A 27,030-nucleotide genomic window follows, 5' to 3' on the forward strand; every position below is an offset into this window, starting at 1 on the left:
TTTTTAATTAGACAATCATATTTTGCCACGATTCACTGAGGAATTGTATTTTAAAACTGCAAAAAATTACTGAACAAGGGGAATTCATCAAATTTGAAGTAGCAGTGTTCATTATAACAGGCTTGGTCACATCAGAGACTCACTCAGTCAGTAGGAAAGCTGCCCCACAATTACAGTGAGGAACTGAGCCATGACAGAAGACAGGCTCTATTCTCAGATTTAGCAAAAACTGGATTTGTGATGCTGAGGAAGTTGCTGAGCCTTAAATTACTCTGGAACAAGCTGTGGTTGTCAGTGCAAGACAACATTTTGGATACTGAATGCAGAGCAAGACAGGCTTTTTTGGATGAGCAAATCAATAAGAAACATCATAAATTACAACAGCACTATGCTTTGTTCTATTATAAGCAGCATTTTGTCAGACATTTTGGAGCCATTTCATGTTAACCACTCTTTTTTTTATGATTGAACAAAGGCTTACTTTAGAATCAAGACGCAAAATCCAAACAGGTAATTTGCTGAAGTTTATAAAATTAAATTGATGAAGTTTAAAGTAAGACACAAAGTTATAGAGTAAGAGATACACAGAATAAAATTTAGAAAGATGTTAGAGTTAATAACACAGAGGCTGTGAACTTCTTGGTGCTGCAAAACAAACGCCAGGAATTTAGAAGTCTCATGCCTAAAGGATTGACGCTATTTTCACCCCAAGCCTATTTTTATGAATTTCTTCCTTCCCAAGTTATTACCAAAGTCCCCAGAGATTTTTTTTGTTATTTGTCTGTGGATTTATCATCTCAACGACAAAAAGAGACACATTAAACACATGCTTTTTTAAGCTGCACTAGTAAATATGTTCTCAGAAATGACTCAAAGACAAAAATCCACATTGAAAAGCTGGAATGAGAGCTGGGAGCCTGAGGGTCTTCCTATCCCACTGGTGAATACAGCACGTTCTTTTTGAGCATGTTTGTAATAAGACAGAGACGCATTTGTCAAAGTCTGTCCTCTTTAAAACAGCATGTATTCCTCAACAGCCTCAGTGCTCAGCAGGGTGTAAATACTGCACCTTCACCACTTCCCCAATGGGAGTTCAACATCTACATTAGTGTTTAAGATTGAAGCAAATGCTTGCTATAATTAAGTCCCATTTAATCTAAGAATGTTAATAGTCACCCTTTAATGTGAATGCTAACAAACTAGCCATAACTTTTTTCATGTCATTGAGATATGTGATGTTGAACACAGGATTCTGACCTGATACAATGAACCCAGCAATCTGCCTGCACAGAGGATGTGGTTCCACTGATCCCCACAAAAGATCAGAAAAGCTGCACAGAAACACAACAAAGGCAGCAACGGAATCAACTTCCAGTTTAAAGACATTCATTTATGAAAGCTAGGCTATCAGAAGTAATCCAGGAGCCTCCCCCTGCACAGATTTGTCATTAATACTTCTTGTTTTCACACCTGTACCTTTCCAGCACTGCTGGGAGCAGCAACACCACAGGTACCAATGACAGCACACTGCAACTGGCAAATGAAGATGGTGGATATGGGCTGAACACAGCGTCTGCTCATCCAAATGTGCCTCTTAAGTATCTTTCCAGCAGACAACACTGCTCCAGCAAGTCCCAGCTCCTCATACTAGAGAAACTCTAGAGCAGCTCATGCTGTACCTGCATGAGCAAACAGCCCTGCAAGGAAGCAAAACCCTCAGGAGAGACAGGCACAGTCAGCTGGATTGCAGCTTCTGTGCAATGTACTTGTGAAAATCAGAACAAGGATCTGTCTGTACCAGTATCAAGCAAAGTTACTCCAGAGTGGGAACAGCTTTAGCAGCAAAAACACAACTGGCTAGTGCAGACTCAGATCCCTTGAACCCTACAGAACAACTTGTATGAAAATATTAGAATCCCATTAACTCTGAAATGACAAAATATCAATCCTATTCCAGTTTCATTAGACCTCATATTATACATTTATTTTACAAATGGCAATTGGAACAAAAACTAGAGCAACCTCGCTGTTCACACGTACTTGAGGGACTCACTATGCTCTGTAAGTCTACACAGATGATTAAATCATTATCCCCATTTTATATACTCTATCTTCCTGGAAGCCAAAGGCCTTTGGGACTTATAAATAGTAGAGCTTTTGCAAATTTTACTGACTAGGCTCAGCCAACATTGTGTCCTTAGAGGAAGACACTGTCAGCTTATCTTTCTCACAAAGGTAACATCCTGCTCACATTTTAAGTAGCTGTTCAGTTGATTTCCCAGATAAAAAAAGATGTTGGTTGCCACATTCATCCCAAAGCTGACCTTGCCAGCACTACTAACCTGTTTGCTGCAAACTGGGCTGCATGAGACACAGTATTATGTGCCTTTGAGCAGGGTGAGTGCCACCCCATGGGAGCCCAGCAGCATGGCACTATCTCCTCTCTAGCTAAGCCATCAACCCCATAGTTTTGGGTGAAACATCCTCTTTTCCAAGAGCTATTTCCCTCTTACCAACACACTTAATTACACATACACCTCAGGGCCTGGTGGAATAAACAGCAAGTCTTTGTGGCTGGGCAGGGGTGCAGGTTTTGATTCAGGAAGTGCATGTCTACAAATTAATTTTGATCTGCACCCTACTGTGCTCACTGCTTTCCTATGGCTCCCATTCAATATAAACATTAACTACCATTGAAAACACAGTGATTCCAGGAAAATAGTGTTTAGTTAAATTCACACAGTGATTAAAAATTACAATAAGAACATTAAAAGTCTGAAGTCAATGGAAGAACTTTCCCACACAGTAACAGCAGCTTTACTAAAGTGCATGCCAGCAAATGTGCCTGTGCACCCTCAAAAGTACTACTCTCACTTGTAGGGAGGTAACAAATTTGTAATTTCATAGTAGAGCCAAGATGGGTAAGTCTGTAAAGGCTACAGCACAAACTCTTTATCAAGAGAAAAGATCTATGCAGATTTCAAAGATTTTTATCCCATCCAGGGTTTTTTTCTATTGCTAGAAAGTGCTGACATCCATTTAGCAGAAAACCTCTGACGATGACTTTTAAATGTCCCTTTCCAAAAACATCCCATGGGACAGCTTCATTACTTCACCAAGTGACTCGAGAAGCAGGAGGAGACAGCATATTAAATGAGCCAGGCAGACAAAGAAGGCCAAGGCAACAACAATTTCATCCAACTTCTCGCACCTCATTCTACCCTTCCTTACATCAGATGAATCAGCATTGTTCAGCTGCAACTGCCGGCTCTAAATCTTACCCAATACCTCAGCTAAAAACTAAAGACACCAACCACTTGTCTCTCTTGCTTAAGACCCTTTATGCATCCCACTCTAACCCTTATTTATACCATTATGATTATTATCTAATTATAAACAATGGCTTGATTAAAACATACATATTTATAGAAGCATTCATGTCACCTACCTTTAGGCCTTTAACTGCTGCAGCTAAAATGGGAAAGCAAGCTCCTTATAGCATTAGCATGGTTATCCAGAGGGCAAATCAAAGCAGCTATGTTCAGCACTAAAGTCAAATATCATCACTCTCAAGCAGCTTCCAGACATTCTCACCTTCCAAAACTGAGGTTATGAGAACTCCAGGGAATCTAGAGTCCCAAATGGCTTTTTTTAAGCAATGGGCAAGTTTCAATCAAAAATCAAATGAGTTAGAAATTGCAGCTCAAATTTCATAAAGCACAGCAATACTGAACAAATGCAACTGCCACTGCTTTTTACACTATCTCCAGCATGCCCGTTACTTTGAAATTCACATCCAGTATGATGTAAACCCAGGGAAAATACTCAGTTTAATCATTTCCTGTATTATTCACCACATTGTGTGCAATACCTTGTGGATTAATTATCCAGATAACAAAATGACTGCAAGTGCCTTTAATGCTGTCGGTCTGAAGTAGTGATCTAAATAATGAGAGCCATGTGCTCCTGTGATCTACAGCATGGGAGCTGAACTCCAGAACAACCTCCTCCTACCTGCTACACAAGAGTGGTAAAAGACCCTTCCTCCCTGTACAGGAAGGTGAATAAATCATTAAGCAGCTGTGGAAAGTCCCAAAGATTGGGAAAATCAAAGAGAAAAAAGAGCTTTCACACCTAAGAAGCCAAACTGTTTAAAGGAATGGAGAGAAGGGTCACCAAGGAAGAAAAGTTTTATGATGAAGGTGGTGAGACACTGGCACAGGTTGTCCACAGAAGCTGTGGATGCCCCACCACTGGAAGTGCTCAGAATCAGGTTGGATGGAGTTTTGAGAAACACAATCGAGTGAAAGATGTCCCTACCCACTGCAGGGGGGTTGGACTTGATGAACTTCAAAGATCTCTTCCAACTCAAAGCCTGCCATGACTCTGACTGATGACATTTATATGAGGAGGGGATAAACACATTTTGGGGGTGCTTGTGCACAGAAGCACTCCAACAGTGAGAGAGATGCTGCTCCTTTCCTGGAGCCAGGACATCCACACAGGTGAAGAAAGCCCTTGAGCAGAATTACTGCTCTGCCCAGCCACAGACACGGCCACATACCACTGCCCATAACAGCTGGAGTCATCTCATTTCTGTGTGTCCTGGTTAAGCAAGAGGCACAAATTTCTGTTTGAAAGCAATCTAAACCACACCACTGGAAATTCCCGTAGAAATATTTCTGTTATTTCCAGGCCACCAAACACAAGTAGCACTCACTAGTTTACTACTCTGGTTTCCAATTTAAGCAATGCCATTAATGGAAGCACTTATTTGAACACATACCAAATGCCACAGAACATAATTGTGCCTAAACTGCACCTCCTAGAGAGCTCCATTTTAAAATTAACTCTGAGCATGTGGTAACTTAAAAAGGGAGGAGATGAGGGAATAAAAGAAACAAACAGGAAAAGAGGAAAAAACTTTCTCTGTGACATTTTTCTTTCTCTGAACACAGGAAGAAACAGGCATTGGTTATAAGCAGAAAGGAAGACATCTCACAGATTCAAAACCAAGTGCTATCAGCAAAAATATTATATTATCAAGGCAGAGAGATATAGGAAGTTGCAAAACTGCTTAACATTTCAAGAAGGTCTGAAGCTTTTCACTCAGTGTTGCAGCTGGAGAAAACAGACATAACTGTGAGTATCATACAGAGGTTTGGACTAGAAGGGAACTCAAAAGATCATCTAGTTCCAACACCCCTGCCATGGGCAGGGACACCTTCCACTAGGCTAGGTTGCTCAAAACCCTGTTTAGCCTGACTTCAAACACTTCCAGGAATGGAAAGAGACACCAGTTCTCTGGGCAACTTATTCCAGCAATTCACCTCCCTCACAGTAAAGGATTTCTTCCTACTGCTTAATCTAAACCTGCGCTCCTTCAGTCTAAAGCCATTCCACCTTGTCCAATGTCCCCTCCCCAGCACTCTTGTAGCCACTTCAGGCACTGGAAGGGGCTCTAAGGTGTCCCCAGAGCCTTCCCTTCTCCAGGCTCAACAACCCCAAATCTCTGAGCTGTCTCCACCTCAGAGGTGCTCCAGCCCCTTGAGCATCTTTGGGCCTCTGGGTTCACTCCAGCAGGTCCCCGTTCTTACCTTGTGGGCCCCAGCACTGAGGTACAGTTGGATTAGCAACTCAGTAACAACAGTCAAATAAATGAAATGCTGCATCTGTTGTTACAATTAAATTAACAAAGTACTGATAGAACCATGCATGTTTTCCCCGTGTGTACCATGCCCTGGGTAAAGATGTTCTGTAGCTGTACATATTTCCTGTGTTATAAATTAAATACAAGCCAAATGTACCCTTCCTGCAATGCTATTAAAAATCAAGGGCAATTACTCCAGGGATAAATCTGGCCCAGTAATGTTTTTTCAACAAAAATGAGTTTCAGAATAAATTCTACTAAAATAAATCTGTGTGGAAATACTTGAAACATTTTCATTTGTGTTCCCAGAGCACTTGTTTAAAAATAAATTGGAACAGAGAGTTCCCAGTATTAAATAGATGGAAAATGTCAAGACAGTGTTTCAGAATACTCTGTTTTCAGGTGATCAACCTGATATTCTGTCTGGTTCTATGGGGGTTGATATTTCAAATTTTTTGTCCGTTTTCTGTATTTTCTGTTTTTTTTGGGGTGGGGAGGGATTTTGGGTTTTTTTGCTTGGTTTGGGGGTTTATTTTGGGGTTTTTTTTAATACCTAAGTATTTGCAGTCTTAATTAAAGGCCACCTTATATATGCACCTTGGGTTGTGCACCATGAATTAAGAACCTCAGAAATTAGATGTACATGGAAAATCAGACCCATGAATTCAAGATCTCAAATTTTTACATTGAGATTACGCAATCAGGCAAAATACAACTACAAACAGCATCAGTTTAGACTCTCAGCTGACATGAGTTGGAGCCAGTCTGCTAAAATCAATTTATCTTCCTCAGCTTATCTGACTCCTCAGGGAATGTGGGCAGTATTAATACTGCAGCTCTTCACAAAGTCACAGATGCAGAAGTGCTGGCAGGAGCAATGGCCTGGGGAACCTCACGCAATGCTGCAGCCCCGCACGGATGCACCTGTAACGCTGCTCCCACGGAACACTGCAGCAACTGCAGTGGTGGAGACAGCCATAAAACACACCCAAGATGCCAAAAGCAATTTATCTACAGCAATTTGCACAGCCAGCAACCACTGTAATCACATTTTTGTTGAAACATGGAAAATCGGGCTGGAAGAAGCTTCAAGAGGCCCCTCAGCCCTTCCCTGCCCCGGGCAAGCTGTAGCACACCTACACACCCCTGAAGTCTTCTCCTGCCAAAGATGTTTTTGAGCCAAAATTTTTCCTTCTTGATCTTAATCCAAAACAAGATGTGACTTAAACCCGGCTGTTCATCTGATTTTAAGCCCCAGGCATTGACATTTAATGCTAATGAACATATAGAACATCTGGCTGGTTAAGATCTGATGTGAACAGAGCTCAGCCTTCACCAACATGGGGACAGCAGAAGATATAAACAGATAGATTAAAAATTTCTTTAGACAGGACTCAAACGTAACAGAAATTTACAAATCTGTTCAACAGATTTTTTTTTTTAATCTCCGTTGCAGGAGATATTTTTAGCACATCTGGAAGAGACCACAAAGTTCATGAGAAAATCTGCAGTGCTGTCATTGAGGCCATCATCTCCACGACAGGCACTGAGAGCAGAAGGTATTCCCACTGCCATACAGAAGAGGCCACTCTGTTCCCAGAGAGGTTTTCCCTCCTGCCTTGCACTGACCAAGTCTGGTTTTGACCTCCCCAGCTTTTACAAGTTTGTCATAGAATCCCCTTGCAGTGGCAGAGGAGCGTGTACCCCTCCCTCCCTCTGTTTTCCCACCAGAAAGTCACAGGCTCAGGAGAGAGTCCCATGGAGCAGAGAACTCATGGCTCCTCTGCCTTCCAAACCTCCTGGGCTACAAATTGGGAGATAAAGAGTCTGTGGAGGGCAGAAAGGGGAGGCTAGCATGGAAAGCCATTCAATAAGCCATTCTGCAAAAATAGTACTTGGATGCACAGAAAAATTCAGCTACTGATAGCTCTTCAATGGTAAGGTAAAGGGAGAAGCGTCTGAACATCAGATCCAAGCCTTAAAAAAGCTTTAAATTATTAAAGCAAGGCCTCAATTCTTGTAACAAAGCACTGCAGCTTATTTAAAGAAAATAAGGCATTAATAAGAACATTTATTTCCTTCCTCATCTTCCAGGCATGGAATCATTAGGATCTGTTTGGAAGTGTTTCCACTGCTTCTGCCAGTCCTGAAAACAATCATGTGCTCATGTTGAGATGCAACCCAGTTTTCTCATTGTGATTCTAAATCAGAATATATATTGCTTCTATTTTTTTCCCCTATATATTTTTTTCATGCAATTATTCAAACAACTCCCCAGTCCCCAAGACTCAGTTTATGACCAAAATTGAGAGGGCTTTTTTCTTCTCAGATGTTCTGTTTTTCAGGGCAAGATGCCTTTTAGTGTGTATGATCCTTTTTTAATTATGCAGAACCCAAGTCAAAAGTGTAATAAAAAAACGCAGTGACTATGTGGCTTATTTTTATACTCTGACATTTTAATTTCATGTCATAAATGAGTCTAATCAATCTCTCTTGCATTACACACATATCACATTCCTAACCAGTAGCAATTAGAAATAGATAGCCATTTGTTTTCTCCCAGTACTGCAGAAAATTCATGCCACTTGTCACAAAAAGGGTTCAGACTACAAAGAGCAACACACAAAACATTAAGTATTTTAATTTGACACCATTCTTCATGCAGTTCTCAAATCAAAAGCAACAGTGTTAAATTCTATTATTAGTCTCCTGCTTGGATCACCACTTTGAATAAAGGCACTAATGAGATGGAGACCTGCAACGCATTTTCTTAGAAACCAGAGAAGCACTAAATTAAACAATTTGGATGTTAGCATTAAAAATCCCCAGTAAATTGCATATTCACCAAGAAAAGGCAAAAATACTGAACAAGAAGCATCTGTAGTGGCTCTGCGCTTTCTGTACAAGTGACAGGCAGGGCATCTCCCTTGACCAATAACAGACATTGTACCCACTGCAGTCAGGAGCTGCACGGGCAGATTTCCATCCCAGAGCACAAACTCTCACAGCTGCCCATGCACAGGATTTCCTCACTTTCCCCAACACACTTCCCCTTGTTTTTGGAAAGGCGACAAGCACAGTTGTCCCAGTTAAGCCGGAGGTGTCCTGCACCAGTTCATGCCCTCCCAAAGTTCCAACCAGTCCCTCTTTGGCAGCTGCTATAAAAACAACTGCTCCCCATGTACAAGGAGCATCCAGTTGCTGCAACAGCCAGCTCTGTCCCAGCTGATGGAAAGGGGAAATGGCAATGTCCTTATATTGATTACAGAAGTCTGCTTTTAATTCCATTTGAGAGCTCGTCCCTATGTATTGGGTTAATTTGGTGCATCAGCCATTTATTCCTTACAAATGCATGGGAAAAAAGGATGCAGAAGCTGGAGTAACACTGATCTCTTCAATATCTGTATCACTGGAAGTGGCTGTATCCCATACAGTCAGAAGGGTGCCCCACTACCATTTCCATTATTGCCTGTTGCTCATCCACATGCTGTGACATACAGACTGTGACAACAGCAAAGATGGACACAGAGCACTGAAGACTCTGTGATTCAGCCTCAGCTCTCAACCACCTACACAGATGTCACAGCCATTTCATAAAAACATCCGCCTGTTTTGCATCTGTGTTAATGGGGAGAGAAAAGAGCTGAGTCTCGCAGATGGGCAGAGCTCAGACAACAATAAAACAGGTCACTGATCAGAGAAACTCTCCAGGCGTATTCACTGTGAAAGACAGCACCAGTGCTGTTCCCTCTCGAGGTAACCAGACAGACAGACAGACAGTGACACCTCCTGCAGAACTGGCTCACAGAAAGCAAGTGACAGCATGTGGGATCTAGGGCTTTTGCAGACAAAGCCATTTAAGCTGAATCCCACAGAACATAGGCAGGAGTGGGTGTACAAGAACTGCACAACTGTTAACTGCCACATTACCTGAATCTTGGATAAAATGCCCATGGCCAGCCATCCCAGAGCTTTCCAGGGCTGAGTTAGGAAAGTCTAACAACTCACCAGCTGCTCCAAAAACCTATGCTCCATGAGAGGTTAAGAAAATACCAGACGATTTCTTCTTATTAGGTCCCAATTTACCACTGAAGAAAGCAACAAGACAAGGATCCAAGGAATCTCCTTTATTCCAGAGATCCCTTAAGGCCTAGTCTGTCCAAGAGGGATGGAAAGCTTTCAGTAGTAAGCTATTAATCTCACAGTCACCAAAATGTCAAGTTTCATTTAGCATTTGAAATTTTTTATGCCTTTCTAAATTCTTTACATAATCTGTGCATTAGCAAGTGTGGGTAATAGTTTTTTGCTTTCATAACGTAAACTAAATATAAAACCAACAGATAAGACTGAAATAAAAAATTTCAAATTTTGAATACTGATGGTTATGCCTTAACCATATTTGTATTTTCTTCCAAGTGCTGAGTAGATCAAAACCCAAGGAAAAAATACATACTGTAGGCCAGATCTTTCAGCAGGTGTACAGTCTGAACAACATTTTGTATATAATTACACTGCCAAATACTTGATGAAAAGAATTGAGTGGATGTCAGCATATGCTTCTTGTAAAACAGACAAGAGGACCTTTGTCAGACAAGAAGTACATTAAAACTCACTATAGGAACTGTATCATACAGTTTAAAAGAAAACCACAAACACATGTGCAGGCCTGAAAATGGGGGTAAAAAACTTGAGAAGAAATGTCAGCTGAGGTCTGTTCCTTGCACAGAAGGAGACTGAGCAGCAAGGGATACTATTATCCATTTTATCCACTGCATCCAGGGAGCTGGCAGGCTTGCTGCTCAAAAGCAGCTGCTTGAATATTTAGCTTGAAAGGCAGACTATTCCTTGCATTTTCTCTGGTGTGGCTTTCAGCTGCACAGCAGTGCCAAATGGCATCATGCTTCCTGCAGAAGCAGAGTGCCTTTGGGCTGGGTACAAACTGCACGTGGTTTATAGGGCACCCTGAAGGGGAGAGCACAGCACGGCTCTGATGCCAGAGGGGCCTGGAAGATGGTGTGGAATTTTGAGGACGAGGGCTCAGTACGTTCAGATCAGCAGGGGGGCTGACATGATCCATTCTCAGGGCTGGCTATTTTGTCACAGAGAAAGACAAAGAAGGAAGGAAGGAGTGAGAGACAGCAAAGGACTCCTACACTGAGAGATGCACACAATATTGGCCCATGCTTGTCAGAGCTGGGTATGACAGATAACTCCAACAGCCTGCATTAAACAGATACTGTGTGTGCAGCCTACACATCTGCCAGCTTTCTTGCTAGGTACTGAAAAGCAGCATCCATCTAATCACTCACCAGCAGTAATTCCCTTTCCTGCTTCAGTCTTCTGTTACATACTGTCACCCAGTCCCAGAGACTTAAAATACATGAATTAACAATATCTGACTTTTGTGTTGGAACAGTGGAACAAATAACTGATAAATTGAAACTTTAAGAAAAAGGGGAACAAATTTAAGTTCATGAACTGAAAATGATTTGCAAAGCAGTAATTCAGCTTAGTGTGCAATTTTACACACATGCGGAGACACAGGTTTTCCACATATTAATTAAATATATATTTTCCACATATAATTAAATGTTACTAATGCACAAAAGATGTGCTCAGCTCTCCTTTGAAAAGCCTACCATGCAAGTAGACACCTAATAAATACAGAGACAACTGTAGTCAGACACAATATGGCAATTTCATTCTAACACAAATCTTGCTGGCATGGAGGCTGAAGTCACACATTTTCTAGAAGAGCTTCCAGACTTTTCCTGGTGTGAATATTTAATGTTTTGAGAGAAGCAAGAGGATTTTGTATTTAGAAGTTACTCCACCAGAAGCACTCTCTGTTATCTTTAGTGTTTTGCTTTAAATTATGAATAATCAACTTGTAAGATTGCTCACAAAATCTCTCCCTGAAGAAGCAAACAAGAACTTAATCAGAAAAGCTGTGGGCAAACAGGATTACCAGTATGACTTGCAAGGAAGAATTGCCTGTTAAGAAAAGATAGAATCATGTTTCCATGTGGAAAATGTTAAAGTTATTGTAACTAAATATAACAACCCCAAGTTTCCCCCTCTATTTTATTTCCAATAATACACACACTCATCTCTGCTTGTTCCATTAGATAACACTGGGTAGCAGAACCAGTCATGTTTTTGTTCAAAATCCCCTGGGATCTGAGCCTTCCTTCCCAGGCTCCTCCAGAGGGGAGCAGCAATGCCAGGACCACAAGGAAATAGGCAGGCATGTGCCAGAGAAAGAGGAATAGGAAATATCGGCATGTGACTTTCAGATCCATCTTCAGCACAGGCCTCAAAATGTCCACAAAACAGCCAAAATTCCCATACAAATCTGAATGAGAGAGGAGGGAGGGAAAGACTCAAGTATCAGGATGTTCCAATTTGGAAATGTCATTAAGAATGATCATTTTGAGCTGATTATATTGGGGGGGAGAAGTGGGGGGGGGGGTGATGGGGAGTATAACAATCAAGCAAAGAATATCTATGTCAGATGTCACCTAGATGGCAAGACAGGAGCATTTATTCTGCCTCACTGAGATATTCTACAATCACAGTCAATGCCACAGTGCTGAATGACGTGCAGGAAGCATTACTGCTTCATCCTTGTACCATTCTCTGTTACTGCACCCTCTGCCATCCAAATTCCCAGTTCCTCTCACACTTCACAAAATGTCAGTGCAGAGACTTTCTAGGAATTTGGGCCAAGTTCAAGAATCCCCATCTGCTCCTGTTGGAGAGGGATGAGATCAGACTGTAAATGAGTGGCAGACTCCTAGAAAGGAGACATGTGAATACCATTTGGACACGTATGAAAGTCAGTCCCAGCCTTCTTAATTTAAATTAAAAACTTTAGACTCTCCTCTGTCTCTCTGTAATGAAAGATTCATATAATCAGTTATTCATCCATTTAGGTTAAGTGCATGTATAGGCAAGTACTCTCAAGACATTTCATTAATCTACATTTATCTTAAAGCTGTTTAGAATTGCAGACATGCATCCACAAGATGAGTTCTTCAAGACTTAAAAGCAATTAGGTCTTGAGAAAAGTGGCTTTAGTAGCACATGTTCTCACAGTTATTTAAATAAATTCAAATCAAATATAGGTTTAAATCCACATGAGACTTCTCATTAGACAGCAGAGTTTTTCAAGTTTCCAGAGCTCTTTTGCAGTGCTTTGCACCGTGTATGTAGGAGCATGCACCTGTGCTGGTAGTCAGCTTGCAGGAGAGCTCCCCTTGCAAGCCTATACACACACAACAAGGTTTCAGAAATTGAATTTATAACACTTCCTTGTTATAGCTGGTAGCAATATGGTAATATATATATACAAAAGGTGTCACTTTCTGGAAGTGTTTCTCCCCACCTGACTGCTTATCATGGTAGCCCAGGACTAAAGTCAGGAGCAGAAACATGGTGTTCACCCACTAACATGTTCCAATTTACCTTCGTGACACTCTGGAGAGCTGAGATCAAACTTCCTTATTTTGTAAGAAGGTGAACAATAAAAAAAAACCAACAAAACAAACCTAAAAAATCCAAATCAGAAATCAATTTACTTGAGGAATTAGGTAGAACAGGAAACTCAAAGTGGACCATGAAAGTGCAAAGTGAGCTCTGTAAAATAAGCCCTTCTGCATTTAACTAATTCTTACACTTCTAGATGTGCAGTAATTTCAAATCCTGCCTACTTAAACTGTAACATATGACTCATGAATTTTACATCATTGGGAAAAGATGACCCTAACTCTGACAGAGAGTATTAGAATTCCTTATAATCTCAAGTGTCAGTCTTGCTTACATATATTTGTTTTCCTTTAAAGTCCACAAATGGACTTAAAAGGAGACGAAACAGCCCATTTCTTGGCCACAAATGTGGCCAAAAAACCACAATGTGATTACCTTCTGTGTGTGGGTAAGGCCTGCTGGTTCAAAACATACACATAAACACAGATACATATGCACATACATAGGCACACATGCTGCCTTTGTAAATAATCAGAATGGATCTTGATGAATCACCTCTATTTGATATTTTTACAGTGTTTCTTGTAAAAAAAACTTCCCTGAATGTGCAAACTATTAAGAAAATATGTGAAAAACAAAATCTGATTGGCAGACTAAAGCTGGAGGCTGAGTTACATGTAAGCCTGTTTAGCATTAGTGCCAGAAATCCCTTCTCACTCTAAAAGTGTGACATATCATTGGCTTTATTAGTTCTAGACCAACTATTCATTTAATTTACATTAAAAATATGAAATTAAAAATTAATACAGATGATTTAGAATTGAAGTCATGCAAAGACAGTACTTCATTTTTAACACACTTTCATTTGGAAAATGAGAATCACTGCACACTGCTAAATTCCTACAACAGTCCACAAGGCCAGCACTGGAATCTGTCAATGCAGCCATTAAGATTTAATTCACTAGGAGCTGATTAACTCAAGTCTTCCTTTTCCACTAATTAATACCACAAACTGCCTCCAACTATTGTGTGTTTAGATCTGAGTGTATGACCAAAGAATGACCATCTTACCAAATAGAATTACAATTTCACAGATCCATGAAACCTTTTTAAATGGGAAAAGGAAAAGAAAGGCAAGATAGGCTTTAGTCAAAAGGTCACTCAACTCAGATTAACTTAGAATTCATGAAACTCTAGTCAAGAAAGTAAAAATGAAAGTCTGACCCTTACAGAGGCCAGATGTCCCACTAATTTCCTCTTACATTTTAGTCAAGCACATGGCTCCCAGTCACAGAAAAGTTTATTACAAGTCACAAATATGCCACCAGTAGAGATCCAAGCGTTTCTAGAGACAATTCCCAACAAACAGAAGACACCAGTCCAGCATCAAGCCACACCAAGTGAGCCAGAGGCCATCAGCAATCCCATCTCATGGAAATGGTGATGCAGAGAAACAGCTCTGCAGGCAGATCCTCAGCTGGAACAGCTCCCAGCACACAGGGGTGGTGAACTCCAGCAGAACAGCATTTACAGTCACTCCAGCCCCTGCTCACTGCAGGAGCCTTGCTAACATTTGTGTTTACTACTCCAGGTCAGTGCCAACAACTTCACAGTCCTCACCTCATGAAAATTGCTGTCCCATTCTACCTTTAACCCACTCCACATTCCCACTCTACTACAGACATGCCTCTTATTCCAAATACCTCAAACTCCATCTCAGATAATTTTAATCACACATATGGAGGCTTTCTTTCATTTCAATATTTTTACTCTACAAACTTTAAAAGGAGTGAAAATTTTCCCTTTGTTAATCTTAACAAAATCCTTTCCCACTAAGTCCTCTGTAACCAGGCTGCTGCACAGCATACCTTGAAATCAGGGGCTTATAATGGAAATGCTGAGGTAAACCTCAGACACAGCATCAAGCTGCATGAAAATCCTGTCATGGTACTGGAAATAAAGTGCATTTAAAGCCTAAGAGGCTCTGTCATCACCATAAAATGCACACACTGCTGCTGCATGCTCTCAAACTTTATTAAATGGGCCTGGGCACAGCAGCAATGAAGTGCAGCCTTCCCTGACTTTGTGCAGTGCTTGGGCTCATTGCCACCCCCAGCTGGGACCACCTCCATGCTAACAAGGAAGGGGAAGAGAATGCACTAAATCTTAACTAAGTTTTGTGATCACAAAAAGAACAGAGGAACAAAATTAGCCTGAACAGAAGTCAGTGCTGGAGGGTCACTCCCACTGCCTGGCCAATATTCACTTTGCTGTTCACTGCCCAGCATTAACACCTGCCCATTCCTCCAGCCCTGTGACTCTCATTGTCATCTTCATTCCTCTGCTGTCACTGAACCAGCCTACCTCTAGGGAAGGTCTGTCAGCTGCACTGAGCACTGGCCACTGTACTTAGCATAAAATTTGGGACTTTGAAATTAAGACAGTAAATCACCTCTATCCTCCATACATAAGAGACAACTCCAGATATGACAAAGATCTAATGATGCTATTTTATTAAAAGACTAAAAGAAAACTGAAGTGAATGAAACATGGCCTTAGTGAATATCTGAAAGTTAATAACTCTATATTAATAACCCCAATGAGGACTGCTGATAGAAAGACAAAAACCTCCAGGAATTTAACATAGGGTAAGTTTTATTAAAACTATTCTTCCACCTAAAGTGCTTTGGATTATTTAAGATTTATCTGACAGCAAGGAGACCTCATCGAACCAGGAAAATGCTGTAATAGCCTCTGATTCAGAAGCCATCAATTTACTTTGTGTTCACAGACTATGTAAGACACTGTAAAATGAAATAATAAAAAGTAGTAAAATAGAATACATGATATGGCAAAAAACCCAAGTAGTAGCAAGGGAAAGGAAAAAAATTATATTTTAAAGACAAACTACCTGCATGAACAGTTCTGAAATTTTAACTCCCAATATCCCTATCACATTACTGTGTGAGCTGCAGATGAAACAAAGCAATGAAGAATAACAAGGCCATGTTGCCTCTTTTGAAAGAAAACTTCCCCATCATGGAAGGCTAATAAAGAGAATAAAAGCAACAGGCAAGATAAAGAAAGCAGAGAATTAAAAGTAATAGTATTGATTTAAGTGGGTCCTTCTCTATTTATGGATATTCTTTCCAGAGGATATCTCAGAAGCATTTTATGCTTAACAGGCACCGCCACTGTGCAAATGTTTTCTAAGCAAAAAGCCCTCACTTATTACCAAGGCAATAATAAATGGCTTCATGGCAGACAGTCCTATGAAGAATTCAAGAACCAAAATGAACAATGGATAAGAAAACTTACCCTCAGCGTAAACCCTTTGATGTTGAAAGAGTTTAATGGAAGGTGGGTGCTACAGATGATACGTTTTCATTTGGTAACCCTGGTTAAGTTGTCTGTCAGAGATCCTTGACTCCTCAGAAAAGAAGGTGTGTATTACTGACTGAAAAGGCTTCAAAAAAACCAAAACAAAACCCTCAATTAAATACACAAGTCCTAGTCTCAGAGCCTTACTGAGACTGCTTCCTCCTTCTCCCCATTCCTTTCCCCTTCCCACTTCTGGTTTAAATTCTTACAATAATTATGTTTTGAATATTTCTCCCAAATGCAGTCTATTCCACAGACTAACTATAAAATCTCATTCAGCTAAGAAATTAAATCCCGCTGCTTAAACTACAAATTTTAATCCATAATTAATATGTAAAAAAAAAAAGTCTCTATTTATTTTGCATAAATTGTTCTCCTCCTTCCCTAGTCTCCATAACAGAAAATGTTGTTTGCAAATATTTCACTTCATAATCTCATTACCAGCCTCTTCTTCCCTCTCTCATCAGTCAGATTTTGTATTCAGATAGAAATGTCTTAAGACACTGCCTGGTAGCACCCTGGAAGCAATCACATCCCGTTGGAATTGAAAACGTTATTTAGTCTACTGTGATTTTGTTAATATCAAATATTTGGATTAACAGTAAAGATGGTGGTGGTAGGGAAATTGTAACAGCTTTAGAAAGATGTAACGTACTTGGTACCCATTTCCTTCATTACTGAGCAAACAGGCTGCCCCTGGCAAAGGAGTGTCAGATGGCTCATGGTCTCTGTGCTGGAGGGAGCCAGCAAGCAGACTGTTAATGAAGCCCAAAGGGTACTGGAAAGGCACTGGGACAGGACTGGAAATCTCCTTTCAGAACCCAGAGCCTCACTGCAGCTGACCTACATTCTCCAACTTGGATTTGAAGGCCAAGCCAAAACATGCATAAATAAAATAATGGCTCAGTTTCAGTGGGATCTCCAAGCATCCCACTGGTGAGAACAAGCCACCTCCTCCCATGCACTACTCCAGCACAAGCCACAGATGCTAAATATGATCCCAAATCATTCAGCTTTAACTTGCAAAAGGGCCTTTACATAGCAGACCATACTTTGCCAGAATCTTGTGTTAGGTTGCTATTTATTGACTCTGGTGGTGGTGAGAAATCCAAGGCTTTAAATGACCAACATAACCCTTGCCTTTGAAATCTAATTCAAACCAGTTTTATGACTTCCTTCTTATGAGTAATTCCCTCAATCCAGGCATCTATTAGATTTAAGAAAGAAGTCATAGCAAGCCTCAGTTTTCAAACTCATTTTTACCCAGTGTAATCTTTCCTTAACAGACCACAAATTTTCTTCATGATCTGCACATCTAAATATCTTCTTGCACAGCCAGGGGCAATGTCTGTGTATGGAAAGCTTGCAGACTGTGAGTTTCACTGTTTTACATCAAGAGCAATGCACATGCAGGCTCAAAATAATGCCATGCCTCCATTTTTCTCTTCAGCTAAAAAGGATTCAACGAAGACATATGAGAGGAGAATGCACTGGTGTTGATTTGTATTCTAGACGTGAACAGATGCTAAAAGATGAAAATGATTTAAGCAGAAATCTTGATTGATATTCTCTGCAGAAGGGTTGCTGTAACATGAGCCTTTTGTTTGCTGAAGAGGCAGATAAACTGCACCACTAATTAGTCACATATAACACACACTTACCCAAATTCTTCATTACCCATGGAAAATATACTCAGTTCTAATGTTCTACATGAACACACATTCAACTGATATTCCTATCAGCGTTGCATTAAGAGAGGTAAGTGAAGGCAGAGTAGGTCCACAAAAGCATCAAAGCGAAACTGATTTTATTTACTTAGATAAAACCCCCCGAAGCAGGCTGGGCACAAAGTGGAACAGACATCTTGTTTATAGATAAAATTTATGAAAGTAATTATTATCTCAAGTTCAAAAATTGATTATTTTTGGTTCTGATTCCAGATGTTAGAACTACTAGAGCTGTCTTTTTCTATCTTAGTCACAGTCGTGACTTTTCATCACGTTCTCAGCTTTGGAGCAACTATTTATTGAATTAAAATAGCTAGTTGCAGAATTCATTCAATGTAATAAAAATCAAGAAAATACCTCTGAATTTGGAAGCCTACTGAGACATTTTGCTTGTTTCTAAAAAAAACTCTGGTTCTGACCTCTAAACCAGTAAATTTCAAGAGGCAATAAAGGGGGAAGCCTGAAGCTGCTTAGAACAGGGGAGGTAAGGAAAGTTGTTAGATTGAATTATTTCATTATGGTTAAACTACACATTTATTTAAAACTAATTTACAAGTAATATTTTTCACCATTACTTTTATGTATTTCTAGTCCAGTTTAAATTACTGTTTTGATCTGCAGAATCCTAAAGACCTACCTCCATTTATACATTCAACAAGATACTTGGAAGTTACCATAACATGGACAAAGCAAGCCATTCCACCCTACAACAGGTTTATGCCAATCGTGAATTCATAGCAAGCACCTGAGTCTTACCACCCCAACTGAGAATGTAAAGAACTCTCCCCTGACCTCACTCCTGTACCACAATACTGGCAGGATTCCTGCATGGAGACAAAGGCACAAACCTAGTGGATTCTCCCATACATCTCCTGGTGCCAGCAGTTCAGCAGCAGAGCAAAGACCACAGTGGCACAGCTTCACCAGTCCCAGGTATCCAGAGCAGGATCAGAGTCACCTCAGCATTAGGTCTTGAAAAAGCCTCCAGGCTCTGCTCACCTGTATTTTTCTGGTCTGGAGAAGCAGAAAACAAAGGCCCCAAGAGCTAAAGTCTTCTTGCTACAGCTGAACTACCTGCACTGGAGCAATGGATGCAGGTATAGGATGGCCCCTCTTTCCTGGCCACCTTTTATCCCCACCCTTACTGGCAACAAACAGAAACCACCTGGCTCCCTGTATCAGGTAGCACAAGCTGTCCTCATCACCCTGCAGCAGCTGCCACCCACTCTCTTTACCATGTCCCTGCACTGTCCCCAGGGTGTGAGGGACACACAGCTCTGGCTTGGGAGATTTCAGTGCCTAGAGCAGTCCTTCACAGAGAGGTGGAACTGCCTTGTAATCTCAGCCTGTGTTGGCTCAAAAATGCCAAGCAAACATTAGATTGTGCATTTGTGTGTACACATCTGGATACAAGGAGGCAAAGATGGTCAAAAAGATACGGCTGCCTCAGTGACTGCAGAGCTTTTGGCACAAATGCAGGTGTGCCAGGGAGACACGGCAGAGGCTTGGCAAGCACAGCAGATGGACAGCCAAGACAGATTTGTTACAATGACAGCAAGCATTAGAGCACTGCAACAGAGAAACCTGAACTGGTTTAACTGGGTCCTTCTCCTTATAAAATAGTTATAAAAAGAAATGTGAGATTACAGGACCAGCTGGAACTGCTGTGCTAATAAAACACAGGAAACCATTGATCTCAATAATGTTGGCTGAATGCTTACAGAGGAACAAGTCTGCAGGGCTAAAATATCTTACTAGTTCTCATTAAATGTTTTTAGATAGGTACTGATCCCTGTGAAAGTCAAACACAGCAAGTGGAGAGAATCCACACCCAAATGATTCTGCAGTGATAGTGGGTTTGCTGAAATTCTGACTGCAGAAGATAGCAAAGGTTTTCCTGCATAAATGCAAGACTGATATCTTTAAAAAGCTGTCCACACCCTGCCATAGTAACTCCATATCACCCATGTCAAAAAACCAAAAGCAATACAAGGAGTTCTGAGAAAAAAAACCTCAGAAGTAAATACAATTTATTTTTTTCTTCACATGACTGTGCAACTTAGATCCTCTTAAACTTAAGCATCGCTAACAGGTTAGCCAGTAGCACAGAAACTCAAAAAGCAAAACTAGAACACAGAAGGAGAAATGGAAGTTACTTAACAAGGTCAACAGTAGATCCTGGCACATCTTTGCCTCAGGAAAAAAATTTCAGAAATTGAAAAGACACATACAACAGCTTTTGTAAATACGGGCTGATACTCACACACCACTACTCAGCATAACATGCAAAAATTCACCCTTGTCTCATGAGCTGAGACACACACACACACCCAAAGTCATACATTTATGGCAGCTTTTGCCAGAAGCAGCCAGAAGTTTTCCTTTACGTCCACAGCTGATGAAGTACTATGGCATAGGTACCTACCCTATTGTGTCTGAATTCTCCTGGGTCTTGAAATGATCCACACTTCCTACTTGGAGCTGGAGTAGAATGGATGGCTAACTCATTTCACAAAGAGTTGGGTTATACATCTCCCTTGATGAAAAATTTAAATTGTTCAGCTAAGAAGCAGTGTCTTTTTACCCCAAGACACTACTCCAGCAGGAGCTCAGTAAATAATGTGAAATAAAACCAGGGAAAGGAATCAAAGCATTTTGTAACTAGAACAGAAAGGGTTTGGGGTTTGTTTTCACTAAGTTCAAACAGAAGAAGTTTTACGACTCAAGTAAAAGGAGGGTGAAAGGGTTTTGAGAAGGAAGGGTTCCATTAAACAGACCTGAACTGAAGGTTCAACAGTAATTTGAGCTCTGTATGAGCTCACTTTTTGCTGTGCCACTCTCAGCAGTGAAGCAAAAACTTCACAAAACACAGGAAGGAGCTGATGACAGATGAGAGGGCAAGAGGCAAGGCAAGGCCAACTCAGAAATAGTTACTTGCACTGTATTACAGCCTGCCACGACAGAACCTTTCCCACATTTTTAAAGCTGCAAATGTAAACACCACTTAAAAGGAAATTTACATGAATGGTGAACCAGAGAATGAAAAAAATGGGCTGGAAGAAAACAATGAGTTTTCCTGTGCTCCAAAGAGCAACCTGGGAAGTCCTGGCTCTCAACAGATAATAATGGTTACCAGGGCTCTCCATTTGTAGGGAGTGGGATTTCAGGATGTTTTCTTTCCCCCACCCTTTTCAGGCTGTCAGGACAGGCTGCTGTCAGCTGTGGCAAGCCCCACTCAGGGACATGGAGATGATGTAAGGCAGCTCAGGACAGCTCATGGGCTCAACCACTTTTGGGGTCTGGCAGAGACACCCTGGCTTAGGGGGTCATCCTTTTCGCCTGCATTTAAGTCAGCTCTGATTCATGGCAGAATAATAATTTTGATGGTGAAAAGCAGCTACTAAAAATATTTTCTTGCAACAGCACTGCCAAGAAAAGAGACTGTCTGACAGCATCTGCAATTAATGGGAAATGGGCAATCAAGGAGCCGATGTGGGGAGGCTCAGTGGTGGGTAATGCTGCCTGAGGTCACCCCTGTCTGCCAGCACCTGCACTGCACAAGGCCACCAGGGCACAGTGCCACCAGCTCCTGCAGCAGTGATGCAGGTGACCCTTTGGAAAGAGGGGCCCAGAATCTCACAGCACCAACCCACAGGAGGGTAACTGGGGGAGAGTCACACCAAACCTGCAGCTGACGGAGTCCCAGCTTCCTGCCTGGTGCCAGGGCTGCCCTTCCAATGGTGTGGATGCTGCCTCTGCATTCTCCCCTCCTGTGGCACACACAGGATGGCACCCCAGGACTCCTGGGCTCTGGGAAAACACACTGACATGTGGTTTGCCTGATGGGGCTCTAACAAGACACCACTTCATCGTTTGCAGCATGGCCAGTCTCCCTTCTGACAGCTCAATGTTTGATCCACAGATCTGCATCTAATCAGCTCAGTGTTAGGATCCACAGTTAAACCCCATTTATTGTCTGAGCCTGAAGATTAGAGACAGAAACCAGAAGATTTAGGAATAAAAAGTAAAGCAAGGCAGTCAGAGTTGTTTTCCTGCTCATTACATGTGACTGTAAATGCAGCCGAAGGATATCCACTTGCAGGCAAAACTGATACTGGTTCAATCCCTTCTGGACAGGTGAGCATTGTTACTGGTCTCCAGCAGGAGAACTTGGGAATTATTAAAAACCTCACAGAAGTTTAGAACAGGGAGGCTCATTCCCCCTAGGGGAAGCAAGATGAGTCACACCATCTGCAGTGGCAGCCCAGCTGCCCAATTCCTGCTCAGACAGTTTAAATCCTGAGTGGTGAACAGCACTTGCAGCAAGACAGCACATCAAGAGAAACCAGGTTAGTAGCACAGGAGAAGGCAAGGCACAGCCTTTGCTGAACAGGAGCTCTCCTCTCCCAGGATTTCTGCAGATGGAATCCCTCATCCTGCAGCAAATCCAGACGACGCTGGAAGTGTTCAAAGCCACACTGGATGGGGCACTGACCAAACCTGCTCCAGTGGGAGGTGTCCCTGCCCATGGCAGGGGCTTGCAAGTAGATAATCTTTAAAGTCCCTTCCAACCCAAACCGTTCTGTGATGCTACAAACCCTGGGCAGACCCAGGAGTCCTGCTTTGGGACTCTCACTTTGCATACATGAAGGCAATTTTACATATGGATTGGATTGATAAAGGCAACTCTTCAGCATGTCAGTGCAAACATGCAAATTTAGGAAAATGCATAACTTGAATAACCAAGTTTTCTTTGTATATTGAGACTTGTCAGCCAATTATTCTTCAGGCTTTACTGTAAATGGAAACGTAAGTATTTTTGATAACCAGTAATAATGACTTAGGAGAATCTCTCTGATTTTTATATATCACGTGGGCAAGAAGCCAAAGAGAGCATTTAGTTAATTAAAGTTTTATTGATAGCAGCAAGTAGTGCATTTCTCACATCCTTCTTTGTTCCTCCCCTAAAGAATGTGACCCTCACCTTCCTTCACGTACAAAGAAAATAAGAAAAAATAACTGTTACTTCCTTGAAGAGCCAAGTAAAAAAGCTACCACAAAAATAAATAAATAGCAACCAAGTTCATCATTCAACAGAGCCATACCCATAGAAAGACTAATTTGCAGATGAAATAGGAAAGAACATTGCCCAGGCTGCTAAAAAGAAACTAGATAGATACATTTCACGTTTTTAAAAAAAAGCCAGGAAGTAGGAAAAAATAATGAGATCCTTATACTCTGTAAGTTGGCCAAATGTATCAACCCTTGTTGTATTTGGTTTTCATGTGTTACTCACTAGGCATGTTCATGCACTGGAAGAAAACCAGATAAAACATGTGGTTATTGGCCCACGGAGATATCACAGCTAGAATGCAAGCTCAGGTCTGCAGCAGCTTTCCTTAATAAGTATTCTCTGTTTAAGGAAAATTGATCCTACATGATGTGACAGCCACTGATACAAATAAATTGCTTTATGATATGATCTGTGAGCAGCAAACATACATTCAGTGGGCTTACTGAGTTCCACACTAGCGTGTCTAAGTTTCCACTTCCTGTAGAATCAACTTTTATCTCCTCTGTGATACAACCCAGCAGTATGTTGAAATCAATGCTTAGTCTTTCAACCTAAAGGCCTGCAGCCAGTTTACAACTACCTAATTTGAAATAACAGGAGTTTCCCATCCATTCCCATTTTCAAGCCTTTGTGATGCACATGTCACTGAATTGCAGGAATAGCTCATGCAGTTACAGAAAGCTTCTAGAAGGAAGTGATAAATGAATAATACCCTTTACAGCTGTAACCAAATAACGTGACTGAAACACACTGCGTTTTTTCCCCACCTCCAGCTTTACAAAATTTCATGTGGTTCACTGTTCAGAAAGAACAAAATCTTTATCTACTGTTCCCCACTTGCTACCCACAAACTGCCAGTGAAATAACGCTGAAGGAAATCGGCGTGGTTTGCTTGCACAACAGTCTTTCTAAAGAGAGAGCAACCATGTAGTAAAGCATTTACACACAAGTAGGACAACTCCAGGATGCCATTCTGATGCCCACATCTTAATGAAGTCAGTATATGGCTCTAGCAAAACCAGAGCCACCACAGGGAGTTCCCTGGGTACAAAGCAAGGCTGCAAAAACACATTCAGGGAATTGTTCCATAACCAAGAAGCAAATACAGGGCCAGGTCAGGAATTTATGTTAAACAACCTTCTTAGATTTCTTGTATGATAACAGAAGTGTGCAGATGCAACCTGCCCCACAACTTTTGGCCAGTATCAGCCACACTTTTAAGAGGTTTGAAGCCCCCATGAAATTCCCTAAAATTTATATAAACTGGTGACTGAGCAATGAAAGGTGCCAGGAGTCCAGGCTCTGACAAGCTCCAGCCCAGTGCTGCCAGACAACAATTTCAAGTAACAGCCTTTGGCAGAATGTTAAAAACAACAACAAATAAACTAAGAATTTGAATCAACAGGAAATGAATTGTCAGAAAAACAAAACCAAGGTTTATGGAAGGCAAAACTGGAGGATCACCACACTGACCACATGTGAACTGTATGACAACATTTATGCAACACAGAAAAGGTCAAGTTTGTGATGATGGAGTGAAAGATTCACACAAGCTTATCTCATGCAGCTCAGATAGAAAGTGTAAAATACATATGGTACAAACAGATATACCTTTTTTTCTGTTATCTCATATTTCACTTTCTTTACAATCTAATGTTACAGCCTGACCCATTTTCTTTCAAAATTTATCAAACATGATGAAAGGATCAACTGTAATGTACCTACCTGCTTCATTCTTTCTTAAAGCAGGCATCCTGTAAGATAGTTCTGGCTTCTGGAGCACATTTAAGGGAAAAAAAAAACCCAACCAAACAAAAAACAACAAAAATGCACACACAAAAAACTCATAAAACAAAACCAGAATTTTTCAAGAACCACTTCCAGTCATTTTACAAACTTCCTGTTGTTAATTACAGAATTGGCATCTAAAATCTAAAGCATCTTGCACTTTAGGGGAAAAAAACCCAACTCACCAACCTTTAAAAAATTGCCATATATGGGAGGAAACTGCAACAATGGTGCAATGAGAATAAACCCAGTTCAATCCTCCAAACCCTAGATTAAATTATAAAACCCAGGCAAAGGTAAAGAAAGCCCTTCTAAGAATGCCCTATAGTTCCTTTTAAGAACTTAAAAGTAGTAACACTTGAATTTAGTCTAGGCTCTCAGTGTCCCAAACTTGAATGATTCAAGCTTTTCAGCTTCCATTCAACCACTCTTCATTCAACAGTTTATTTACAGAAAGATATTTAAATTGTTCTAAAGAGCACCACAGCTCACTGTAGAACCTTTTGATTCTCTTGCAGGCACTATCACTTATTTACTTTAGGTTTTCCATTATTCAAGTGCTGGCTGGTGCACATTCAAATGAATCACAAACACCAGAGCAAACAAGACAGCTCAGGCAAAGGAATGCAATTCAAACAACAGAAGTACAGAAGATATTTAGAAGCTCAGAAAACTAGGAAATGTTTGGTCTGCTTTTAACTTAGCATGTTTAGGAAAAAAAAAGTCATTATGAGAGTCTGAAATTGCTTAAAGTTATACAGAAATGCCACTAAAAACTCCCTATCTCTCAATTTCCACCAGTATCACAAAGGCATTTACCAAAACCACTGCAATGAATTCTTTCCAAAATTCCTTCCAAATTAATGTCCAGAAAAAGGAGAGAAATCCCAAACCCTGTTACAGGACTACACTGTTCTTCCAAAATGCACAAACACTGGAGTGGTGCAGTGCCCATGTCTGTGCTGTCACCTCCAGGTCATGCAAGTCAGAGAAATAAGAATTGTGCTCGGCAATCCACTGTCCTTTCCATTAAAAAAATAAAGATCATGGATGGCCCCTGATTCAGGGAACTTACCAAAAGCCCAAAAAATAAAAAAAATTCTGCTAGGTTCAGTCAAAACTGCAATGAAAATTAACATTTGACCAAGACAGAGAAAAAACTGACATTTATTGAAGCTGCAGTTGATGACATCCCATAAAATGATGCCAGTTACTTGTCTCTGAGTCAGCTCCATTCCCACATTTAGTACAAGTGCTCTGGCTGACTCACACCAACCATCTACCTGGGAGATTAGTACAAGAAATTTCAAGCATGATTTTGCTGCAGCTTTTCATGATGAAGTTTAAATTTGCCTGGTTCTCTTCAATTGAATTCAAATTATTTGAAAATTTAATTTAAATTCCAGTCTGTCTTTAGGAATTTTCTCAGAAGCAACAAGCTTAATGGGGATAATGCTAGATACACAAAATTGGCAAGTAAAGAAGTGATCTGGTCTAAACAGATTCTGTTTTCAGTGAGAAACAGCTTTTCAGGCTGCTTTTTTTGCCTAAAGGCATTTATGGGAAGATGATTTGTATACTGGGGTAGTGAGTTTATGCTTGAAATATAAAGTTTATATTATCTTTTCATTATGCTTCTATTTGCAGTGTTTCATCTTGTTTGTTCTCTCAGTTCAAAGTCCCAAGTTCACATTCTATCCTTGCATTAATTAGTTATAGCTTTAGGCAAGTCAATTCAGCCTTTGTTTCTTAATGTGTAAAAGAAGGACAATAACAAATATTTATGTACTTTAAATAGATATTGGAAAGATGTGTTTACCCTGACACAGTTTTTAAAATACACCATTTTATAAAATTCTGTGCAAAAATTACCCAGTTAACTGGAATGGTTGTAATTTTAGTAAATGGCTAGTGGAACTCCC

The 27,030-nt window shown here is 40.7% G+C and overlaps 1 protein-coding gene across 4 annotated transcripts in view; it reads right to left on the bottom strand.

The window, feature by feature from the left end:
* The window catches only part of FAM107B (family with sequence similarity 107 member B), a 58,478-nt gene that overhangs the window by 21,798 nt on the left and 9,650 nt on the right, over nt 1-27,030 (bottom strand). Inside the window, exon 1 of one of the 4 annotated variants that reach the window (XM_064421819.1) lies at nt 19,246-19,339. The exons of 2 other annotated variants lie outside the window; for them this stretch is intronic. The gene's annotated coding sequence lies outside the window, so the exon portion shown is untranslated. Of the gene's footprint in view, nt 1-16,456; nt 16,544-19,245; nt 19,340-27,030 lie in introns of those variants that run through there. One more of the 4 variants, XM_064421820.1, reaches the window with a different exon arrangement.

This window comes from Passer domesticus, chromosome 5 (assembly GCF_036417665.1).
Source record: "Passer domesticus isolate bPasDom1 chromosome 5, bPasDom1.hap1, whole genome shotgun sequence".
NCBI lineage: Eukaryota > Metazoa > Chordata > Aves > Passeriformes > Passeridae > Passer > Passer domesticus.